Genomic DNA, 23,528 nt, shown 5'->3' with positions numbered 1-23,528 from the left:
GGGTGGAAGTACACCCTGAGTCTTGGAACGCAGCCCATGACGTCATCTTCAATCATGAAAAATCACAGCCGGATTTGGAGAGAAGTCCCTTCTGGTCGCTGAACAACTGAAGAAAGACCCTTTATAAAAGGGTCAATGCTATTACTCATGTTTGTAATTAGTCTTTTAAAAAGTTGTTACCTTTTAAATAACCCTGGACAACAAATACTATCATCTTACAGATGAGGCAGTTGAAGCTCAGAAGGAGTAAGTCACGTATCCCAGGCTACTAATTCTCGAAGCAGTGTTCACAAAGTTCATGGGAAATGCATATGATCCTTTTTTTTTTCTATCTAAGAAACATAAGCAGATAGATGGAGCTCCCACTTGCTAGTTCATACTCCCAAATGCCTACAACAGCCAGGGCTGAACCAGGCCCAAGCTAGGAATCTAACACTCAATCCAGGGTGAAAGGGACCCAATTACTTGAGTTATCACCAGTGTCTGCCAGGGTATGCATTAGCTTCAAATCCAGGTACTCAAATACGAGACACAAGAATCTTAACAGCCACTTAACCTCCAAGCCAGTGTCCACCCTGTATATTATCTATTTTGCCACAAACTTCCTGAGGCGTCTTATGTAGGTCCCAGTTCTTTCCCAGAATGTCCTGCCCTAAGGTCTACAATCCCTCTGCTGCCAGGATGCACCTGGCATCCAGGACTGCATGACAGGGGATCCTTAATTCTGATATTCTGACTGTTGAAACTTAAAGGGTCCTCTGCTCTCAAGGTCAGGGATATCCTCCAAGCCATTCCTTCCCACCAGGTGCATTTGCCCTTTGTGGCTACAGAAGAGCCTGAGAAGGTAGCCTTTTAAGTCTGCTTGATCTCAGAGAGGACACAAGAGCTGGCCAGAAGCCCCACCCCCAGATGAGCAGAAAGAAGATTCCCAGATCAGTCCAAGAGTCAGTGGCCTGGGGTGCCATTCCAATTTTCAAGTTGAAGAAATCTCTCCCACACCAAGCTCAGAAGGCCCAGGGCCACACTGGTCCTCTAAAGAAACCTCAGGCATCAAGACCCAAGAGCTCAGTTCTGTCAGCAATCCTTGACATGTTATATGCTGGGGCAAGGGTTCTTCTGGGACCCCTGCAACAATGGGGTCCCTCTGGTGTTGACCATCTATTTTTAAACAATGGGAAGGAAGGAGAGCATTTGAACCAATTATTGCCATTGGCGCCTGTAAAAATCAAACAAAAACACCCACATCGTTTGTTATGCCTTTCTCACCACTTAGTCTTATGTTTGCCTCCATTCTTTACCAGCAACCCAATGACTATTCATTAATATAGACCATTCAGCCTGTTTTGTGTCTACAAGTTGAAAGGCAAGAAGTTGGGACAGGGGTTTGGGGAGGTACAGGTGTAGAAGCAGCAGGTGAGATAGTAGGAGTGTTGCTCCCTGGAAAGTCCTGGCTACTTACTGCACTTTCCATACAGCTCCCTGCTTGTGACCTGGAAAAGCAGTGGAGGATGGCCTAAAGCTTTGAGAGCCTGTACCTGCATGGGAGACCCGAAAGAAGCTCCTGGCTTTGGACTAGCACAACTCTCACAGTTGTGACCATTTAGGGAGTGAACCAGTGGATAGAAGATCTAGTTCTCTCCCTTTAAGATCTGTTTATTTGAAAGGCAAAGTTACAGATAAAGTAAAAAAAAAAGTTTAAAAAAAGTGGTACTGCAGGCTCCTCTACAAATACCAAATACAAAGACAGTTACAGGCTCCAGAAGGGCCCTGCCTTCACACCCCAACCTTGCTATACCGCTGATTCTTCAGGTCCTAGCTCCCTGGAAAATTTTCTCTCCTCCTTTTGTCCTGATGGGGGCACAAGTTTGCCCTTCGCAGCCAAGCATCTGGAGGGAAAATTCTGAAAACTGCACTTGCAGTTGGAGCAAGAGTGCGTCAGGGAGGGAAGTATAATGGCACAGTTGTGTTTTTAAAGGCAGAAATGGGGGTGGGATGCAGCTCCCAGCAGAGATGAAGAAATGACCCATTTATGCTTCCATGCCCGAGGCAATGACCATCACCACACAGTCATGAGTGCATAAACATGCACCAGTGGGTGCGTCTCGCAGGGACCCAGCTACCCCTGTTACGACGTGCCTGGGTTTACAACACTTGTAGATTACCCCATTTCTGCCTTCTTCCCTGTACTTTAGCTACCGGCTTACTCTAAAAGTTATAAATGAGTCTATTTCTGACATTGCCGCCCACTTCGTCTTTTATAGTGCTTCCCTGGGGGTCAATTTGTATCATTTCTAAAATCCTTCCTGAATTCCAACTTCCGGCATGTCTGTTTTTATATCCAGATTGCCTTCTTGTCCTTTCACACTCTTTTTTCTAGGACACAGGGAAGAGTCCAGTAATCTTCCTCCCACCCAAACATCTCAGGTTGGCTCCATTGCAAAACACAAAACCAGAAACCTGGCTAAAGCAAAGCTGAAGATTCGGGCTGTCTTGCAGTCACTCCTGTGTGTGGGTGCAATGCCATGCACCATGCAGTCAAAGCTGGTGGATCCACACGGTCCCACAGCCACTCTCCTCTGCGCCTTCCACACAGCTCTCCCCTTTGCTTTCTCCATCCTAAGAAAAGCCATCCCTTTCTCTGATGGCTTTCCAGAAAAATTCAACAAACTGATCTGAAACTCAGAAAGGGGAGCACACACAACCTGTGTGTGAGAGGGGAACTTGTTCTCATCTGGACTTCAAGGAAACCCTACCGGGATGCTTCAAGAGATGCAATGTTGTCTCCCGCCCTCCCCAAAGCCCCCTGATGGCTCCCGCAGAATTGTAGCAGAGGGGCCGAAGCAGAGAGAGAGGAGTTAAATCAAGCCCCGACCTCAGCAGCCTGTGTTCAATTTTGATAAAAATCTTCGCTCTCCCCCCACTGCCCCTCTTCCTCCACACCACCGTTCAGACACGCCTCTGTTAGCTCCTCGCTTCTTGCTTGGGGCACCCCACGCAACTCTGAGAGAACCCAGTGCCCAAACTCCCACCTGGCTCCAGGCACCATCCCCCTCCTTCCCTCCTCATGATTACCTGCTCCCAGTCCAGGTCCTTCATTCCCCCATTAAATCCTAGGCCCTTTGCCTGGTGAGATTAAAGGCCCCAATCCAAGGTTAGGGCGTTTGAGAGCCCCACAGCGGGGGACCCCTTTCTGAGGATGCTCTTTGCGGAGACCCAGGTCCCATTGTGGCCGAGAGCAATAACTTCGCTGCCGCTGCTTGCTACTGCCCTGCCTGCTGGCCTGGAGCCAGGCCTGTAAGTGGGTGCTGGGGGGCTCTTGCCTGCTGCCGTCCATACACGCTCAAGGGAAAGCACTAGCGTCCTGGGGTAAAGCCACCTCCAAAAAAAAAAGTTGTCAGTTTGGAGGTTCTGGGCTGTTTGTCCACTTGTGACAACAAGGAGTCAGATTTCAAAGCCACAGAAAAACATTTTTTAGAAGTTTTCCAAAGACATTTCCTGTGACCAGATGTGCCAGGACTGACAGACACACGCAGGCCCACGCAATCGCCGCCCCACACCCTCACCCTACACACACACACACACACACCCGTGGACACAGGGAGGCCCTGGAGCCCACTCCAACATCCAGGCTGTTCCAAACACTTGGGACACACAACAGTCTGATCCCAGCGCCGCCGTCTCTCCCAACCTCATCTAGCATCCCGAAGAAAGTAGAAGGAAGACTGCCCACAGTGCCCCCGCCACGTGCCCCAGCTGTGTGCGCCTCACTCACCCTAAGGGGCCCCCTGGGCGCGCCCGCTTCGCGCAGTCCCCAGATGTCCCAGTCCCTGCGGGCACCGTTGCTGCTTCTTGCTCGCGCTCCGCTGGCCGCTTCTGTCTTTGCAAGAAGTCAGACCTCCTGGGCCGGCCTAGCGCTGCAGCCCGCCCTGCTCTGACGTCAGGCGCCTTGGAGCGGGATATTTATGGCAAGGAAACTCTGAATTTTCCCTAGGTAGAGTTCTGGTTGCAGTTCCGAGGGATTTGTAATTTTCACACTTGCACACACCACGGAGGGCCGAGAGGCAGCAGCAGGCAGGGCGAAGCGCACAATGAAGGTGGCTGTTGTCCGTCTTGGCTCCCTATGTTAGGTAGTACGGGAAAGTGTCAAGGAGGCAGGCTTGACCCCTCCGCTGTGCAGCGATGTCCCTGGGCACCTGGCTGGAGGTTTGGTTGGAGGCCAGCTGTGGCAAGTGGGGGTCGAGTCCTGAGGGAGCTCTCATCTTTACCAGTGTCCCTTCTTGGGACCCCAGGGTCTCTGGCACTAGGCAAGACAGCAGGGAGGCTGGCTCAAACCCTAACAACTTTTCCATTTCTTCGCTGGGAATATACATGTATAAAGTTTATTTTTATTAAATTATGTTCCACACTCCCTGCCTCTGTGTAGCTTTTACAGCTCAGTGCCACTCAATTCATCTTACTTCTTTGCTTATATATGCAGTTGGAGCCGTTTACAATAGCTCTTATTCATTACTTTTTAAATTGGCTTTTTTTTTTCTTTTAATGTGATTGTGGTCCATCTCCCTGACTGCACTAGAAATTGCCTCAGTCCACAGCAACTGTTTGCTCCAGGATTGGCCACACCCTGGGGCGAGAACTTGATCTGTATTTTGCTGGCATTCCCAGGAGTCCCTGTGCCAGCAAACGGTGCCTGGCACTGGGTGAGGACATGCACAATTTTCTGGGTGTTCAGGTCTAGGTTCTAAAACTTGTCCATTTTTTTTTTTTAACAGTCTGAATAGGATATAGGGAAACAGTTTCAGTTAACAGCCATTTTTCTAGAGAAAACAGCAATGGGTCTGGTAGCATGGCCTAGCAGCTTAAGTCCTTGCCTTGAACGGCTTAAGTCCTCGCCTATGAACGCGCCAGGATCCCATATAGGCGCTGGTTCTAATCCCGGCAGTTCCACTTCCCATCCAGCTCCCTGCTTGTGGCCTGGGAAAGCAGTCAAGGATGGCCCAAAGCCTTGGGACTCTGCACCTGTGTGGGAGACCCAGAAGAAGTTCCTGGATCCTGGCTTCGGATCAGCATAGTATCGGCCATTGCGCTTACTTGGGGAGTGAATCATCAGATGGAAGATCTTCCTCTCTGTCTCTCCTCCTCTTTGTATGTCTGACTTTCCAATAAATAAATAAATTATTCAAAAAAAAAAACAGCAATGCTCCATGGTGTCCAAGGATTAAGGAAGTTTAAAATGACACAGGTGTGGCTATCTGGCCTAGCTGTTAAGACAGCAGCATCCCTATCAGATTGGGCTATCCTGACTCTAGCTTCTGTATGTGCAGCTCCTCAGAGGCAGCAGTGGTGATGGCTCAAGTAGAGTTGGATCCCTTCCACCCACATGGGAGATCTAGTTTGAGTTCTGGGATCCCGGTCCTAGCTTTGGCCTAGTCCCAACCACTGCAAGAAGGAGTAGGGGGTGAATGGGTATACAGTCTGACCACCTCTCCCTAATTTTCTCTCAAGCTAAAATAAATGAGTAAATGGTATCCATGAGACACAAGTCCCTTCTACTAAAGGTAAATGGCATAAGGGTGTAGATATTCTACTCCCCCTCTGGGGAGGGGGGGAGGCAGAGACCAAAAAATCATTAGAATTTAAAGTGATGAGCTTTTCATTAGCCAGATGGGGTAATGGCAGGAGCATGAATTCACCCAGCTTGCACATACAAAACAGCAAGGACTCGAGGGTTTGGAATGTGTTTAGCTTCTGGTTAAACACAGTGACTGGTTAGGGCTGATTGCCAGTAACATCCAAGACTTGGGCTTGGACCTCTTGGCCGGGGACAGGCATGCTGTTTTGTCATTGTTAAACAACTCGCCAGAGCATCAGGCCACTGGCACCTCCCTCCATCCCCTTCCGCGTTTCAGGGTCCCATCAGCAAGGTGAGGTCTCAACGAATTCCAACGCTAGGGAGAAGGAGGATCACTGATGGTTTTGAGGTCTCCCTCATCCCCAGTTGGGGAATCAGTCTGCTGCCCCCTGCTATCCCACTGGCTGCGCTCAAGGAGATGCTCAGTTCTGGCATTAAGAACATTGTTAATGTTGGGGAGGCCAAACAAGCTTGCTCCAAAGTGGATCCCAACCAGCAGACACCACACGCATGAGGGGATGCAATCAGGGGCGCAGGCATGAGCCTAACCATGGGTCTGCCCGGTCTCTCACTTGTAACGAAGGATCTGATCTCCAGTGTTTACAACAGGAATTACTAAGGATACACATGACTCAAGAGAGAAAAATTCCATAGCTATCAGTTTATTCTTTAAGAAATGATTATCAAAAGAACAGGACACTAGAGCAGCTTGAAGATATTTTAGGTCCTTCTTGTCACATGATGAAGTAGAAAGACATAGAATACAGCCTAAGAGCCTGATTTCTTACCCCAGCTCTGCCTCTTACAATAAATAGCATCATTTGCTTCACTACCAAATATGACTTAATAACAAGACGATCAATGGTAAGGTGCTAGAGTGTAAGTAAACTCAGACTGTTACAGATGGCCACTATTCGTATATGCTTCCTCCTGTCTTTACCCTCTTTTCCATTTCTCCTCTCCAAAACACACCATTCCTCTGTTAACTATCACCAAAAATGCACTTAGCATTAGCATACACTTCCCCAGGTTCCTGGCATTCAGCTCTCTGCAAAACTCTTTGCCCAGAGTTAAGAAATCTCCTCCAGTTCAGACATGACCACACCAAATAGGCAGTGATTGGAAAATTGCCCCCATAAAGGCTGGCTCTTTCTGAGGCACAGGGCTGCATTTTTTAGGAAGCCTTCCCAGGTCGTTCGCAACAGCTTTGAGGGTCAGCTCTGTTGCCTTGCCTGCGTCAAAACCCTAAGTGTTTAACCACAAGACACACAATCCTGGGACACGGTGGCGGCGGCCCTCCACCCCCACAGCGAGGCAAGCCACGCGTGTGTCTAATCTGGTATGCAGCCCCCATCACAGGCCAGTAAAGGCCAACTCTGGTCCACTCCACCGTACCTGACCAGATGTGAGATGGAATATCACAGTGAGCAGAGTACTTTGATGGGCAGGAAAGGGGGCAGAATTCTCTCCCAGCCTCTATCTCCCATCCCTTCAGATAATCTATGATCAGGGCTCAAAGCCTCCCCCACCGAGGAAGGCCATAGCCATTGTTAACCACAGCAGTTTATGTTATTTCTGGAACTGTCATGATCACATACGAACTTCCAATCTATCCCCATTTTCAGTAGATCAAAAACCTTTGGAAAAATAACATTCAAGGCCAAGTGCTCTGGTCAGCTTCAGTGTAAAATTATGTTTGGGACTCCTGAACAGAAACCTCCCCAGTTGATCCATATTGGCCATGAGGATGGATCTCTTACAAAGACAGACAGACACACACACACACACACACACACACACACACACACACACACACACCATTTCTCTGTTGAACCATAGTTTAAAGCCATTTACAACATCCAGGGGTGTGTGAATTTGGGTTGGTACCTGTATGTGTATTGGACAACTGAACAAGGAATTAGAATTCTAAGACTAAAGGACTTCAAGAGAAGCATAAAATGTTTCATCATTCAGTGGTTTTGTCTTTTAAAGGAAAATATCTTTAAAATGGTAAAGTGATGATGTTAAGAATCTGTTCTTAATTACCACTGAGTAACTTGGCAATCTGTTTCATCCCATTCATTTCTTCTGGAAAGTTCTCAGCATCTCATCTCTTCAGCTGTGTGTATACAATCTCTCTCTGAGACAGAGAGAGAAAAAGAGAAAAAGAAAAGAAAGGAGAAAATTCACCCTGCTTCCCCCTGGAAGGAGCACAGGACATTGAGCCAGCCTGCTACATATTGAATATTCATAAGCACAGATTTTTTACACAAAGGCGGGAGGGGGAAAAGGGGTGATTCTTAAACACCCAATACATTTACTGACTGTATCTGTTGTTTGGCATCCCTAGTATGGAGCCCTATCTTACACTGCTTAAAAGAAAAAGCAGCAGTAAGAAATACAATTAAACCAAAGGAAATGAAAACCCTCTCCAACACTTCTGTTCATTCAGTTCTGCAAAGCGCCTGGCACTGTAGCAAGTGCTGCAAGATGAATGCGATGGGGCTCCTGTGTGTACGGAACTTGTAACTTTGTAGAGGGACCACACAGTTCAAGCTTCACTAAGTGCCGGCTCAGAAAATAAAAACAACAGACCTTTCTGGGTCACCATGGATAGGAGAGGAGGGTGGCAACACGCTGCCTCTGGACAGGGAGTCTTCCACACAAAGCAGAATCCTCCCCACCCCCTACCCAGTGGGACTTTCCAGCCCAATAGTCCCCAAATCTTTCCTACAGAACACAAACTCCAGTGGTTTACTAAAGAGGTAATGGGACAGTTCCCCATGGCCAAATAAGTTTCAGAACTATGTATACTCTGTCCCTCACCTCCATTCCCAGAACCTCAAGGTGAGGCTTAGATTCCTGCAATGAAAGACTCAAAGGCTCTGAGAAGTCCTGCAACGAAAGGGACTGCTTGACACAGTGTTTCCATAAGTTAGCTCCTCAAAGGATCCACTCAACACAGAATGCCTGCGAACAACCCACAACTGAGAAATGATGCTTAGGAGCCAAATGTTGCTTAAGAGCCAACGGCATACAATGTTAAGTCCCCGCCTGTGGCACCAATATCCTGTACGGGCACTGGTTCAAGTCCTGGCTGCTCCATGTTCAATCCAACTCATTGCTTAATGACCCAAGTCCTTAGGCCCCTGTATCCACATGAAGACCCAGAAAAGGCTGCTGACTCCTGTCTTCAGATCATCCCAGCTCCAGCCACTTTGGCAATTTTGGGAGTGAACCAGCATATGGAAGATCTTCGCCTCCCCTCTCCCTGTTAACTCTGCCTTCCAAATAAAAGTATATCATGAAAAACAAATGAACAATGGTTAGTCTAAGGAGGACCAATAGCCAAACATATATGCAACAGAATGGAGAATTGCAATTTTTAATGAGACAGCAAGATACAATAGATAAGAAATCCTAAAATAATGCTTTAGGGTAAGAAGCAAATCTTCTAAATTAAATATCTGGGAGCCAGTATCATGCCTCTAAAAATCTTTCCTCCGAGTTTATAAAAAAAAAGTGGAAAAGGAAAAGAAAAAAGAGAAAAGAAAGAAATGACAAGTGTGGAGGTAGAGAAGAGAGATCTGCCCCGATGCTGGGTTTGTTCTCCTCACCCCACAGTAAGGAACGCCTCCAGGGACCGACTCAAAGAGCTCATCAAGCATGCCCCAAAGTTGGGGGATTGTGAACAGACTTGGACTGCAATCTGCAATTGCCTGGCAATCTGCAAAACAAGAGACCCCGCTGGTAGAATGCTTCTTTGGCGCTGGGGTCAAGGAAAGGAGTCGCCTTGCTGAAAAGCCTGGAACCCCCGGAGCTTAGGATGAATGCTTGTTTCCTGAGGACCATGTGTGGGTCACTTGAGAAAGTGAGCCAGGCATTATTTGTAGATTTTATCCCAGAATTGGAAGATTTATGGGATCATCAACACATGAAGTAAAACCAGTGGGAAAGCAAACCAAGTAGGAGAAAAGCAACTGCAGGGAGGATGCAAGCCAATGCCAACATGTTTCAAGTTCAAGAAGCCCAGTTGAACAGTTTCCGAAAACTCAAAGAACTATAAATATGGAAGAGTCTAATAAACTGTTATACAATTATACCAGTCATGTAGAAACTTCCCTGTAGAAGGAAGCACCTTTTAGCTAGGGACAAAAAGGAGATTAACAAGCCTTACTTGCCAACAGCAACCATAAATAGGGATACAAGGGACAAATACAACCATTTTGCTTCCTGTTTGGTAGCCTAGTAGCAAAAGTCCTTGCCTTGCATGTGCCAGGATCCCATATGAGCCCCAGTTCATATCCCGGCTTCTCCACTTCCCATGCAGCTCCCTGCTTGTGGCCTGGAAAAGCAGTCAAGCATAACCCAAAGCCTTGGGACCCTGCACCCATGTGGAGAGCCGGAGGAAGCTCTTGCCTCCTGGCTTTGGACTGGCTCAGCTCCAGTTGTTATAGCCACTTGGGGAGTGAACCAGCAGATGGAAGATCTTCCTCTGTCTTTCCTTCTCTCGGTAAATTTAACTTTCCAATAAAAGTAAATAAATGTTTAAAAAAAACAAGCCATTTCACTACTGTAGAAGTCAATCAGAGGCATAAAACTGAAAAAAATGATTTTTTTTAAAAAAAGATTTGTTTTTATTGAAAGATTTACAGAGAGGAGATAGACTGAAACATCTTCTGTCCGATGGTTCATTCCTCAACTGGCTGCAACAGCAGGAGCTGATCCAAAGCAAGAAACCAGGAGTTTCTTCAGGGTCTTCCACATGGTTATAGGGTCCCAGGGCTTTGGGCTGTCCTCAACTGCTTTCCCAGGCCATAAGCAGGAAGCTGGATGGGAAGTGGAACAGCCAGGACACAAACCGGTGCCTATACAGGATCCTGGTGCTTGCAAGGCAAGAACTTCTGCCACTAGGCTACTCTGTCAAGCCCCTGAAATATGTTTTTACCTTAATTTATTTTTATTGGAAAGTCAGATATACAAAGAGGAGAGCTAGAGAGAAAAATCCTCTGTCAGCTGATTCACTCCCCAAGTGGTTGCAATGACCAGAGCTGAGTCAATCCATAGTCAGGAGCTTCCTCTGGGTCTTCCATGTGGGTGCAGGATCCCAAGGCTAGCCTGTAGACTGCCTTCCCAGCCCACAACCAGGGATCTAGAAGAGAAGTGGGGTCACTGGGACACGAACCGATGCCCATATGGGATCCTGGCTCGTGCAAGGCAAGGACTTTAGCTGCTAGGCTACCTTGCCAGACCCATGATTTCACTCTAAAAACTACTAAGAAGTTAGGACTAGTAAGACTCTTGGCTGTTCTGATTTAAGCTGAATTAAATCATTGGCTTGTCCGTATTCTCTATGGCCATGACTGACCCTTAGGAGCTAACCTATAACATTAAGAAGGTTAAAAACATGCGCCCAGCATGATGGCGTAATGGTTAAGGTTCTCACCTTGAACGTGCCGGGATCCCATACGAGCGCAGGTTCTAATCCTGGCAGCCCCACTTCCCATCCAGCTCCCTGCTTGTGGCCTGGGAAAGCAGTCGAGGACGGCCCAAAGCCTTGGGACCCTGCACCTGCATGGGAAACCCAGAAAGAGGTTCCTGGATCCTGGCTTTGGATGGCGCAGCACCAGCCGCTGCGGCCACTGGGGGAGTGAATCATCAGATGGAAGATCTTCCTCTAGTCTCTCCTCCTCTCTGTACATCTGTCTTTCCAATAAAAAATAATTTAAAAAAAAATGGTTAAAAACAAAATTGAGCTGAGATTACATTGTCTGCATAATGCATATTTCACAAGTTCAAACAAGGCAAGTTATAAGACAAGCAAGCAAATGAAACAGCAATAGCAAGCTCAGGGGAATAAAATTATAATCAAAATTGCTATAAAATTTTATCTACAATGTTTTATATTCAATAACAAAAAAAAATCACAGGACACACAAATAGTAAATGGCATTCTGTTTACAAGAAAAAATTGCCAGTAGAAACTGTCTTTGCCCTAAAATGTTGGATTTAGTAGGAATAAGACACAGACTTTAAAATGTCTACTACAAGTATCTTTAAGGAAATAAAGAATGCAATGTTTAAAGAATTAAAGGAAGCATTGAAACTATACCAATAATGACATAGGACACAGACACTAATATAAAAAAGCAAATTAAAATTCTAGAATTGAAAGCTATAACAATGAAGAATCCACTAGAAAGGCTTAATAAGGCATTCCAGATGCAAGAAGAATTAGTGAACTTGAGCATACAACAATAAAAAAGACCATTTTGAAGAACAGAGAGATGGACATAGAGAAGAAAATGGAAGGAATAGACTCTCAAACCTGTGGAACAACATGTACCGAGCCAAAATTCATTTACTAAGAGTCCCAAAGACAGGAAACAACTCGGTACAATAAAGTTTTGAAAACATATTGGCATAAGATTTCCAATATTTGATTATTTTAATCTATTGATTCAAGAAGCTCAATTTTTTTAAAAACGTAATCATCCTGTACCCAGATAGCTCACACTTTAACCCATAAAAGACATAACAAACTGAAAGAAAAAGAAAGATGACTTTCTATAACCAGGGAGCAACAGCATGATTAGTGATTGACTTCTCATCCTACTCGGAGGCCAGAAAGCAGCATCACAACGTACTCAATGAGATGACGGAGGAAAATTATTGGGGCTGGTTTTATAGTATGGCAAATCGGCTCCTGTCTACAATGCTGGAATTCAATATGGGTGCTAGTTTGAGGGCCAGTTGTAGTGCCTCTAACCCAGCTCCCTGCTAAAACACCTGGAAAACTAGTATTAGGTAATCCAACAACCCAGGTTCTTGACACTAACGTGGGAGACCTGGAAGAAGCTCCTGGCTTAGCCTGATCCAGCCCTGGCCACTGGAGACATCTGGGGCGTGTAACAGCGGATGGAAGATGTGTTTATTTCTCTATCTATAACTTTCAGAGAATAAAATTTCAGTAAATAATTTCAATACAATTTCAATAAATAAAATTAGAGATTCCACATGAACATGCCATTCACTTAAAATTGAGGCAAGACTGTCCTAGCACAGGATTAAAACTAAGCAGTAATAGTCACCCCTGAAAACTCATTGAACTCATAGGAAAAACCATCAAGATGGAAGCAGCAGCATATGGAGCAAGTAGCAAGATAATTACAAATCCAACCATAAAATGTAAAACACATGTGAATGGTCTAAAAGCACATAAAAGACTGTCTTACTGGCCTTGAAGACAAGAACCAGCTATGTGCTGCCTGCAACAAACATATCTTAGGTTTAAAGATACAGAAATAAGTTGAAAGCAAAAAGATGGAAAGACATGCCATGCAAATGTCATCCATGAGAGAACTGAAGTGATTATACTCATATCAGACAAATTGCATTTAAAAGTTAGAAATACTACTGAACTCATGACAATCGTGAAATCATCAGTACATCAAGAAGATTCAACAGCAAGGGAACTCAAAAATTCATTAAATAATGACAAATTGAAATGAGAAATAGAGAATTGATCCTGAGTTGCAGATTTTAATCTCACTCCCAAGCAATAAACAATAAGTCAGCAAAGATAGAGCAGATGTGAGCATTTCTACCAAATAACTCAGCATAACTCATTGCATGTATGTACATATTTCATTAGCAGACACAAGGATCTAAGGCATCCCCTGTAAAATTCAGATGCTACCAATGTCAGCTATCAAGAGGCAGGCCTTTATGAAACGAATAGATCCATGAAGGTTCCTCCTTCATGAAAGGGAATAAAACCTTTATTTAAAGGAAAAAAAAAAGTTATGGCGCAGTAGCCTAGTGACTAAAGTCCTTGCCTAGCACACGCCAAGATACTATATGAGCGCCAGTTCATATTCCAGCTGCTCCACTTTCCATCCAGCTCCCTGCTTGTGGCCTGGGAAAGCAGTCGAGGATGGCCCAAAGAGTTGGGACCCTACACCCTCATGGGAGAAACAGAACAGCTCCTGGCTCTGGCTCGGCGCAGCTGCAGCCCTTGCGGTCATTTAGGGAGTAAACCAGCACATGGAAGATCTTTCTGCATCTTTTGCTCTCTATCTACCTTTCCAATAAAACCAAATAAATCTGTTTTTAAAAGGCTCTATGCAGTGTTCAGGTACTTTGCTCTTTACTTTCTGCCACAGGACAACGCCACAGTCCCCTGCCAGAGGTTGTAGTCCTCCTGGGGCATCAGATCTGCCTGCATGTTGATCTTAGACTTATGGGCTCTCAAGAACTGTGAAGAACTAAACTCTACTTAAATTACCCAGTCTTGGATATTTGACTGCAGCAGCAGAAAGACAGTGTGTGTGTGTGTGTGTGTGTGTGTGTGTGTGTGTGTGTGTGTGTGCGCGCGCGCGCATGTGTGTGTGTTATGATTTGTTTTATGATCTCGGAAATCCCCTGGGAAATGTTTCTAGTATGCTTGAAAGTCATTTGTATTCTGCAGTCATTGAATGGCTATTATAATAAAGTATTTTCCTTCTCACGTGTTTCTAGCCTAGCATACTCGAACACTCTTCAGGGGGAAAAAAAATCATTCATGAGGCTATAGAATGAGTCAATAAATTAGAAAGAATCCAAACCATTCAAAATATGGCATATGGCCACAGAGGGAATTATAAAGCAATGATGAAAAGAAACCTTAGAAATCCCCCAATACTTGGGAAATTCAACACACTTCTAAATGTGGACTAGAAGATTCCATCTCGTCAAGATGGCTGTTATGACTCTACATCATTGGACTGCATTCCCCAAAGGCCTGAGTGCTGAGAGCTAGGGCCCTAGGGCAACAATGCTGGGAGGTGTGGCAGTCCTTCAGAGGTAAGGCCTGTTGGAAAGAATTAGGTGGTGGAGACACAGCCTCAGGAGGTCTCTGTGCTGATCTCAGAGTTGGTGAACGCTCTGGAGAGTGGATTATCATCAAGTGATGTCACCCCAAGCACTTGGCCCCTGTGAAAGTGACCTGTTTCTTCCCACCTCTCTGCTATGTTATGATGTGAAGGAGGAACCCCCCAACCCCAGAGCCAGGACCATGCATTTTAGACTGTCTGGCCTCATGAGTCTAATAAACTTCATTATTGTCCATGTCCTCGGGGACTTTGTGACAACCACAGCAAACAGAGCAAGAAAACGGCATACCTCCCCAAACTGAGCTGTAATGTCAATGAACTGCCTATCAAAATTACAGAATTTTTTTTGGTTTGGACTCTTCCTGCTCCTCTTGCTGCTCCCCCTCTTCCTCCACCTTCTTCCCAATAAAAATAAACTCATCTGAAAGTTTGTAGAGAAATGTAAATGACAGTGACAAGTGAAACAGATTTGAAAATGAACAAAATGGAAAAATTCATACTACATGATTTCAAAGCTTACTATAAAGATACAATAGTCAAGACTAAGTGGTTTGTATAAAAATAAGCATCTGGAAGGACTAAAGTTCAGAAAGAAAGTTTTGCATTCTGTAGAATCAATTTTTGACAATGCAATGAGGAAATGATGGTTTTCAGCAGGTACTGCTATGACAAGATCTAGGATAGACTTAAGTAGAAAACTGTAAAACCTCTTCCAAGAAAAAAAAAATTCCAAATTTGGATCTTACAGAGTTCTTACACCAGAAACAATCCATAGAAAAAAAATGTTAAACTGAACTTTATCAAAATATAAAACTTTTGTATTTCAAGACACTGTGGAAGTGATAAGAAAAGGTAATGAAATGCAAAAAGACACACCACAAATGGAGAAAATGCTTTATAAATCATGTACCTGAAAAAATGTTTTGTTTTAACCCAAAACTGTTAACTCTTACAACTTAAGAAGACAAATGACCCAATATAACACTGGTCTGGGGCAGGCATTAGGCACAGCTGTCAAGATGTGAAAGCCTGGGTTTGAATTCTGGCTCGCCTTCCAATTCCAGCTTCCGGCTAGTGCACATCTTAGGAAGAAGCAGGTAATAGGCCAAGTGCTGGGGTCACTGCTATTCATGTGAGACCCAAATTGAGCTCCAGGTTCCAGGTTTCAGCCTGGTCCCAGGCCCTGCACTTGTGGCTATTTGGAGTAAACAGTAGGTATAAATAGCTTTCTCTCCTCTTAACTCTTTAGCGCATCTAAAAAAATGATATTTAATAGAAATTTCACTGAAGGAGATACAAGAATGCTAATAAACAGTGAGACATTCAACATCTCTAGACATCAGGGAAATATAATTTTAAATCACAACGAGATATATTTACATAGACACTGCAGTAGTTACAATAAAACAAGACAGAAATAATTATTGGTAAGGATGAAGAAAACTGGAACCCACACACTCTGCTAACACAAATGTGAAATTTCACAGCTTGCAAGGAAAACATTCTGGATAATCCCCAAATGCTAATTTTGAACTTATCATTCCATCCAGAAACTTTTCTTCTAGGACAAAAAACAAGTTCAAAAGAAATAAAGAGGCAACTAGATAAAGAGGTAGTGGCTACCTTGCATTGAGAGAGCAAGGGTTACTTGCAAATGAGCTTCAGGAAACATCAGGAGGTAATGGAAATCTTCTGATAGAGTTAACACTATGATAGTTACATAACTTCATAAATCCACCCAAAAAATAATTGAAATTACACACTTAAAATGGGCAAGTCTTACAGTAAGCCAATTGTGGTGTGCGGACTACTAGAAATAATCATAACTCTTGCCGCTTCTTTCCAACTGTTATCTTAGGGAGGAGGGTGACTGGGGGAAGAATCAGTCCAGAAAGAGGGGAAGAGGAGAACTGCATCCCAAAGGAGGGAGTTCGACTACAGCCAGTCTTGGTGAGGCAGTGATTATGATGCCAACCATGTTAGAAGGCCCAGGTTCAAGTCCCGATTCCACTTTCGGGTCTAGCTTTCAGGGACATGTGTGGTAGGTAGTCTCAAAAGGACAAATTAAGGAGATAATTTATATGTAAGGTTAAGTCTGTACAAAAATATTTTTAGTGAAAAGGCAAGTCCACAGAGAAAGAAACAAAAATCTCCCATTCACTGGTTCACCTCCCAAATGGTTGCAATGACCAGAGCTGAACTAACCTGAAGCCAGGAACCAGGGCCTGCTTCTTGGCCTCCCATGTGGGTGCAGGGTCCCATGGCTTTGGACTGTCCTCCACTGATTTTCAGGCCACAAGTGGGGGGCTGGATGGGAAGTGAAGCAGCTGAGATGTGACCTAGTGCCCACAAGGGATGCTGGCACTTGCATCTGGAGGATTAGCTTGTTGGATCACCAAGCTAGCCCCAGCATTAAATTTTCAAGCAAGACCACCTTTTTACTTCCCAACATGTTTGTGAAACTTTCTCTTACCTACTAAGAAATGAAAAGGTCACTGAAGTGAGTTTTTGCCTGCAAGTGAGAGTAGGTAGCAACAGACCAAAGTTGTGATCACCACCTAAGAACTCATTGATTAGCCTCATGCTGCACAGAGATGAGAAACAGTAAGAATACAGACTGAGCAATGCATTTTAATTCAAAGTGTCTGAGAAGCATAGAGGTTAGAGCTCAGAATCTATTAGGCCTGGCTTTGAGTCCCGATTTGGCTGTGTAATAGCTGAGTGACTTGTTACTTTCCGACTTCAAATTCTTTATCTTCAAGATTTGGGTAAAGTTTACTCTAAGGATTTGAGTGATGGATATACAAGGATCTTGAGGGAGTCTTGGCTTGTGAATCAGGTTTTCAGCCGAGAGGAGGATTCAGAATGGGACACAGAATGAGATTTCCTACAGGGCTGATATTTAAGATTTGGTGCAACAACAAATTTAGAGGCAACCAAGTCTGCACTGCCACAAGCATGGATGTGAAGTAGGGAGACTAAGGTTGAATGGGCTGAAACCACGACTTTGCTTACCACCTTTACAAACTTAAGAACACAAGTGACCCTCAAGGTGAGCTTTACCACAAAGCTTCACCTACAACTGACTTGGTGTCCAGAGAAAGGAGGAGGATGCCAGCTAGGAGCTGGTAGCGTGCTGGGCCCAGCTCCTGCCCCTGCCAAAAGATTTGTCACAGTATGCATGGGTGAGCAGCAACTGCTTCACAATGACTTGCTCCTTTTCCACCTCTGAAATCCTATGTGATAGAGCCATACAGAAAACTATGGGAAATGTAGTTTCAGCTTGGTGAGGTTGAAGTATATAACTCAGTCTGTCCCATGACAACTTGGTATCCATACGTATTTTTTCACAGTTAACCTCTAATTAAAGACAGTAACAAGATCATGCTTTACCATGAAGATGCAACTGCCTGGTACACCACCAAAAGCACATTAAGAGAGCATACAAGGGAGCTCAACACAGTAGCCTAGTGGCTAGTCCTCACCCTACAAGTGCTGGTTTTAATCCTAGCAGCCCCACTTCCCATCCAGCTCCCTGCTTGTGGCCTGGGAAAGCAGTCAAGGATGACCCAAAGCCCTGGGGCCCTGCACCCGTGTAGGAGACCCAGAGGAAGTCTCTGCCTCCTGGCTTTGGATTGACTCTGCTTCAGCAGCTCCAACTGCTTGGGGAGTGAATCCACAGATGGAAGATCTTCCTCTCTGTCTCTGTATATTTGACATTCCAACAAAAATAAATATTTTTAAAAGAGTATACAAGGGCATTTTTTTCTTTTACAATTCATCTTTGAGGGATGTTTATCCCTCTTGCAGGTAAACATTATGTTAACTTCTTGGGTAAGATGAAAAAGTGGGAGAAGGGGATAAAAAGAAAAATAAAAAGGAAATATTCATAATTATCTTTTCATTTCTGCAATTGATCATAGAATCCTAGTTGGTATCTATGATTACCTCCTTCAACACCTTATACTACCCATCGACTATTTCACCCTCAATAAGCACTTTTAAGGGGTCAGGTTTCTTTATGTGGACTGTGTAGGCAGCTCTACTTTTATCTCTAAAGGTTCTAGACCACTACAAGTCCATTCTGTAAGAGGTTGTTGCAATTGATCATTAAACCATTATCGTAAGTTCTAAGAAGTGCAGCAAAGATCTCCTGCATTGTAGACATATTGACACACTCTTCCTCAGCCCCATAACATTGTAAGTAGCAACCAGTTCCCCTTTGATGAAGCTAGCCATCTCAATTGACACAACGGCTTTCCCTTTACCTACTGTTTCCTAAAGAAGTCTACCACAACCAGAGGGCAGTCCCAATTTCCAGCTTAATAAGCACACTGTCATGGTAGATAATTTTATCTTTATCTTACATAATCTAACTGTTCTAGACAAAAACCAAAGACACAAGGCCAAGAAGCAAAGCTTACTGGTGATACCACTAATAGCGGGAGAACTCGCTCCCATTTCCACTTGATTTCCCTTGATTACAAGACCGCTTCTTCCTGATGAAGAGAAAGGTTGCTTGCACTGGTCAGAATTCTCTAGCGCAACAGTATCTGTAGGAACAGCAATAATGAAAGTTACAGAGAGAGTGAAGGGATATCTCCCCCCTAACAAATATGAGATTATTACGAGAATTGGTTCACACAATTATAAACATTGAGGGGATCACAATCTGCCATCTGTAAGCTACAGAACTAGGAAAGCCAATGGAAAAGCCAATCCCTGCGAATCAGGGGCGCTGCAGTGTGAGACTCAGAGTCTGAAGGCCCAGGAACCAGAAGCTCCAATATCTGCAGGTCGGAGGAAATGGATGAGAAGCCTCTTTTCTCATTCAGGTCTTCAACATGCGAGATGCTGCCAGCCCACTTTGATGAGCTCAGATCTGCTTTGTTCAGCCTATTGATGCAAATGCTCATCTTCTTTGGAAACACCTTCCTAGATAGCTCCCTGAAAGAATGCTTTGACTACTTTCTGTTAAAGCCTGCTCCAGTTCATACATAAAAATTAGCAGTCACACCATTCTGAATTGTTTGCTTATAGCATGTGCCTCAGGGATGGTGTTCTAGCTCTGCCAGAGATGTGATGCAAATATGGCTGCAGCTAAATCTTCAGAAGCCTCTCTAGCATTCTAAAAGGTTACTCCAGGACAAAGGTTTCTGGGTAATTTCATGAGCATGGGCCCATCCCTGGACTTCATTGAGCAAGTTCTGTGTCAGAAGTGATACTGTACAAAACATGGACAAAGCACTAAAGCCATTGCAATGTGTTTGGAAGAATTGAGTCCAGGAAGGGAAAATCTAGATCCCAAAACAGCATCTAGCAAGAATAAAGTGCTACGTCTTCCATGATGGAAAAAATGTACCATAATGAGTTTGTCACTGGATAGCTGGCTGGCTGATTCCACCAAGGAATGGTCTCTGTCAAGGACTCTGTCAGTCGCCACTATGGCATGTTGGCTCTCAGCAGTGATTATATACAAATTAGTGTTGGTAACAGAAAGTTCATGCTATTGAGCCTGTGCACATACTGCATTTCCTGGCCCCATGTTCACTAGCCAACTGGGCGAGAAGTGTGGCTAAAGATTCTGGGCATCTTGTCGATCAGATTCAGGTCCATCTTAGCTGTGGTCACTCTCTGGTGAAAATTCACAGCATATGCAAACATCTTTAGGTTTGCATGTGGAAAAGCTTATCTACATAGCTCTTCCCCAGAAGGTTTTGTGAGGAGTTTTCTAAGGCCTTGGCCATTTACCCGATCCATTATCCACCATACATATATCAGCATAAACCCAAATTGCTAGCTATTTCCTCTTCCAGGCAAGATGAGCTAAATTCCCACTAGCAGGCATTTCTTTCAGCGCTGGACCTGCAATTGGACTACGATTTGGTAGCCATCACCTTCAAGCAATGGCGATTCTTGAGCCTAGAATTATGATCCACCATGTTCCATTTTTCTTCAGTCAATTCATCATTGAAAATTCCTCACACAAGCATGGGCATAGCTTGAGAAGGAGGGAATTATGTGGTCCAGACTACATAATTTGAGAGTCTCTGATCAAGATGAAGAAGACAGGCCCTTCCTTTAAATATGATCAGTAATTTCAAGATGGTGACAGCACAAAAATAAACAGATTCATTGGAGCACAGATCCTGGGAGGCAATACAGGTCAGGTACCTGTGAAACTGGCCCTTGTCCAGAATGTGGGGTTTGGCATCTAGACCCTTTGCTCTTGTAACTTACTTGAGCCCAGTTCTGTGACTACCTCTCTTGTCTGATGGAAGGACGTGGGTACATTCCACTTGATGGCTTACCATGTCAGACAAGTTGATACCCCATTCATGATGGGCTGCTCCACATCCAAGGCATTCTTCTGTTATTCCAAGCCATGAGGCTCTGGGCATGTCTGGCACTTCCAAGAAGCCTCTGACAGCTCCAGGCAGATCTTCACGATTCCCAAGGCCTCTGCTACCTCTGACATTCTAATACTGCATGGGGACTCCCAACTGCCATGAACTGTGTGTCCCTCTCTCCCTGTAGCCATGAGCACCCATGATCCCAGCAGAGAGCGCTTTGATCAAGACCGTACAGCGTTTGCCCCAGAAGTAGGTCCACCAAAGATTTTTATATATGTGTGTGTGTGCGTATTACATATAGGTATTACATATAGTTTTCAGTATATATAAATATATATATACTGAAATATATATTTATATCTATCTATATATAAATATAATTTTCAGTATTTATGAAAGCCCTGGCAATGGCTCCCTCATATACAACTGAACTATTTTAAGCCCAGGCTATTTTCTTTTTCTTTTAAAGAGTGGGTGGATTTTAAGACAAACAGACTAATGAGGTATATGTTAACATCGCCACAAAAGCAAAACAGTCATATTTCCCAACACAACACCAAGTTTGGGCTTGGAATTTAGAGGATTAGAAGGGAAACCTAGGGAATCATTTCTGTTCTCACGCCCTGGGGTCTTGATTTGCTAACCATCCACCCTCTTGCTAAGCTTAGGCAGGGGGAGCCCCTGGGAGGGTCTCTGTCCTGGGGGTAGAAGGGGCGGGGACAGTGAGATTCCCTCTTTCCATTCTGCAGGCCCTAAGAAAAAAAGCAAAAACACCGCAGATACTTAAACAATTAGGCAATAATTTAAAACAAATGTGTGCTGGAGTCCGCATAGAGCAAAGGAGACTTGGCTTAATTTGCAATGTAGCAAGTCTTCCTTGTACTTTATCTTTCACTGGGGAAAAGAGACTCCTTGCCATATTCAATGCACCCAGGAATTCTGTGAACCCCCCACCACCCACACACAAACACACACAGAGGCCCCTGATTATCTTATTTACTATTCCAGAGGAGCCTCTAGCTCCTTGGAGCTGCCCTTGTATGCAAACTCCCAGGCATCTCAGCTAAACTAGTCTTGGCTGTATAAAGCCAAAGACCCCGAAAAACAAAAAGCATGGGGGAAGTGGAAGGTTACTTCTTGTTCACTTCTAAGAAGTCCATAGACAGGGAGTCCAAGGCTGGGTGCAGCAGTCAACAGTGATGAGCATGCCCTGCTGGATCTTCCAAGGGTCTGTCTCTGACCTCAAAGTTTTATCAGATAAGCAAAGAAGAGGGCATCTGCCTCAACTACAACATATTTACTGGGCATATTTACCTACTATGTGCCAGGTAGTACGCTCAATGCTAGGGCACTGTGTAGCAATAGGCATGGTCATACTCTCATAAACCCAGATCACAGTGGAAGGAACAGAGAAGTCAATTAAAGCTAAGTGTTCTATAGGAAACAGCCAGAGCCCATGACAGAAAAGCAGGGGAATTTGACTTTACCCAGATCAGTCTCTTCAGAAGTAGTAGAGAGAGGAATAAAGCAAGAAGATCCAAGCATTCTAAGACACACAATGTAAGACCTTTGGAACATGACTGCAGCTGTTCACACATCAGTCAGGCACACTCACAGCCTGGGATGGACTTGGGAGAAGGCACACTCAACCATGCCAGGCTCCGTGCTATCCTGCCAAACCTACATGGAAATGATGATGTAGCTCATTTTACCAACTGGAGTTCAGCCGGGGGCGGGGGCAACAGTGACCAAGCTTGCTTCAGATGAAACAGCAAGAAAGAACCTAGGTGCTGAGCTCAGGTTCTTGAGGTCCGAGTCCAGGCCCTTTGTACACACAGATGCTCAACTGACATGAGAATGCGGTCCTGTTTTGGAGCATCTGTTTGGGTTAGTGTGTGGGATACTGGCTGGAAAAGTTCCGTGCTGACGCCCATAGAGACCCCACAGATCTGCACAAAGGACACAAAAGGATTAAATTACATTGCCCAGACCTAATAGCTTTACAGATGACACAGTACAATGTACAGTCTGCTCCAGGACAATGACATCCTCCCTTCTAGTTCTGCTCTGTTCCCAGGGATTCCAGCAATTTCCTCAGACACCCCAGACTGAAGCCTGAAGCAACAAGGATCTCTGGGTTCCAAGGCAACCATTGTGAAAGACCCTCAAGCAGGGGCCTGTCAAGAGAAGGGGAGCTGAACATTGTGGCGGACTGGAGCTCAGCAGAGGGACTATCCCAGACAAATCTCATCAGAACTAATCCAGCGAGACCACGCTGACACAGAGGTTAACCAGAAAGCCAGCATATTAACCACCTTGGGCTCATGCAGGTTTTTAAATCAAGCCAGGGTAGACAGCCCTAATCCCAAGAAATAGCCGGCTTTATAAATCACACACAGAAAACTATTTCTCTCCATTTCCCTCACATCTCCCTTCTTAGGAGAAAGTAGCCATCGTTGAAAGATTAAAAAGTAAGCCTTTCCAAACAACACAGATTATCTTGCTGTAGTCATCACTTTAAAAAAGTAGAACTTGAACTTCATAGAGGGCCCTTCCCATTTTCTGCAGAGTAGCATCTTCATCTGTCTCCAGGCTGTGCCCTTACACTGTCATGACAGCCACAACCTTCTGCGTGCAAAGGTCACTACGAGGACTGTTGCTGTTCTTATCTAT

This window comes from Ochotona curzoniae, unplaced genomic scaffold (assembly GCF_017591425.1).
Source record: "Ochotona curzoniae isolate NIBS_2020 unplaced genomic scaffold, NIBS_Ocur_1.0 contig_3819, whole genome shotgun sequence".
In the NCBI taxonomy this organism is placed as follows: Eukaryota; Metazoa; Chordata; class Mammalia; order Lagomorpha; family Ochotonidae; genus Ochotona; species Ochotona curzoniae.
This window is presented reverse-complemented; position numbering follows the sequence as displayed.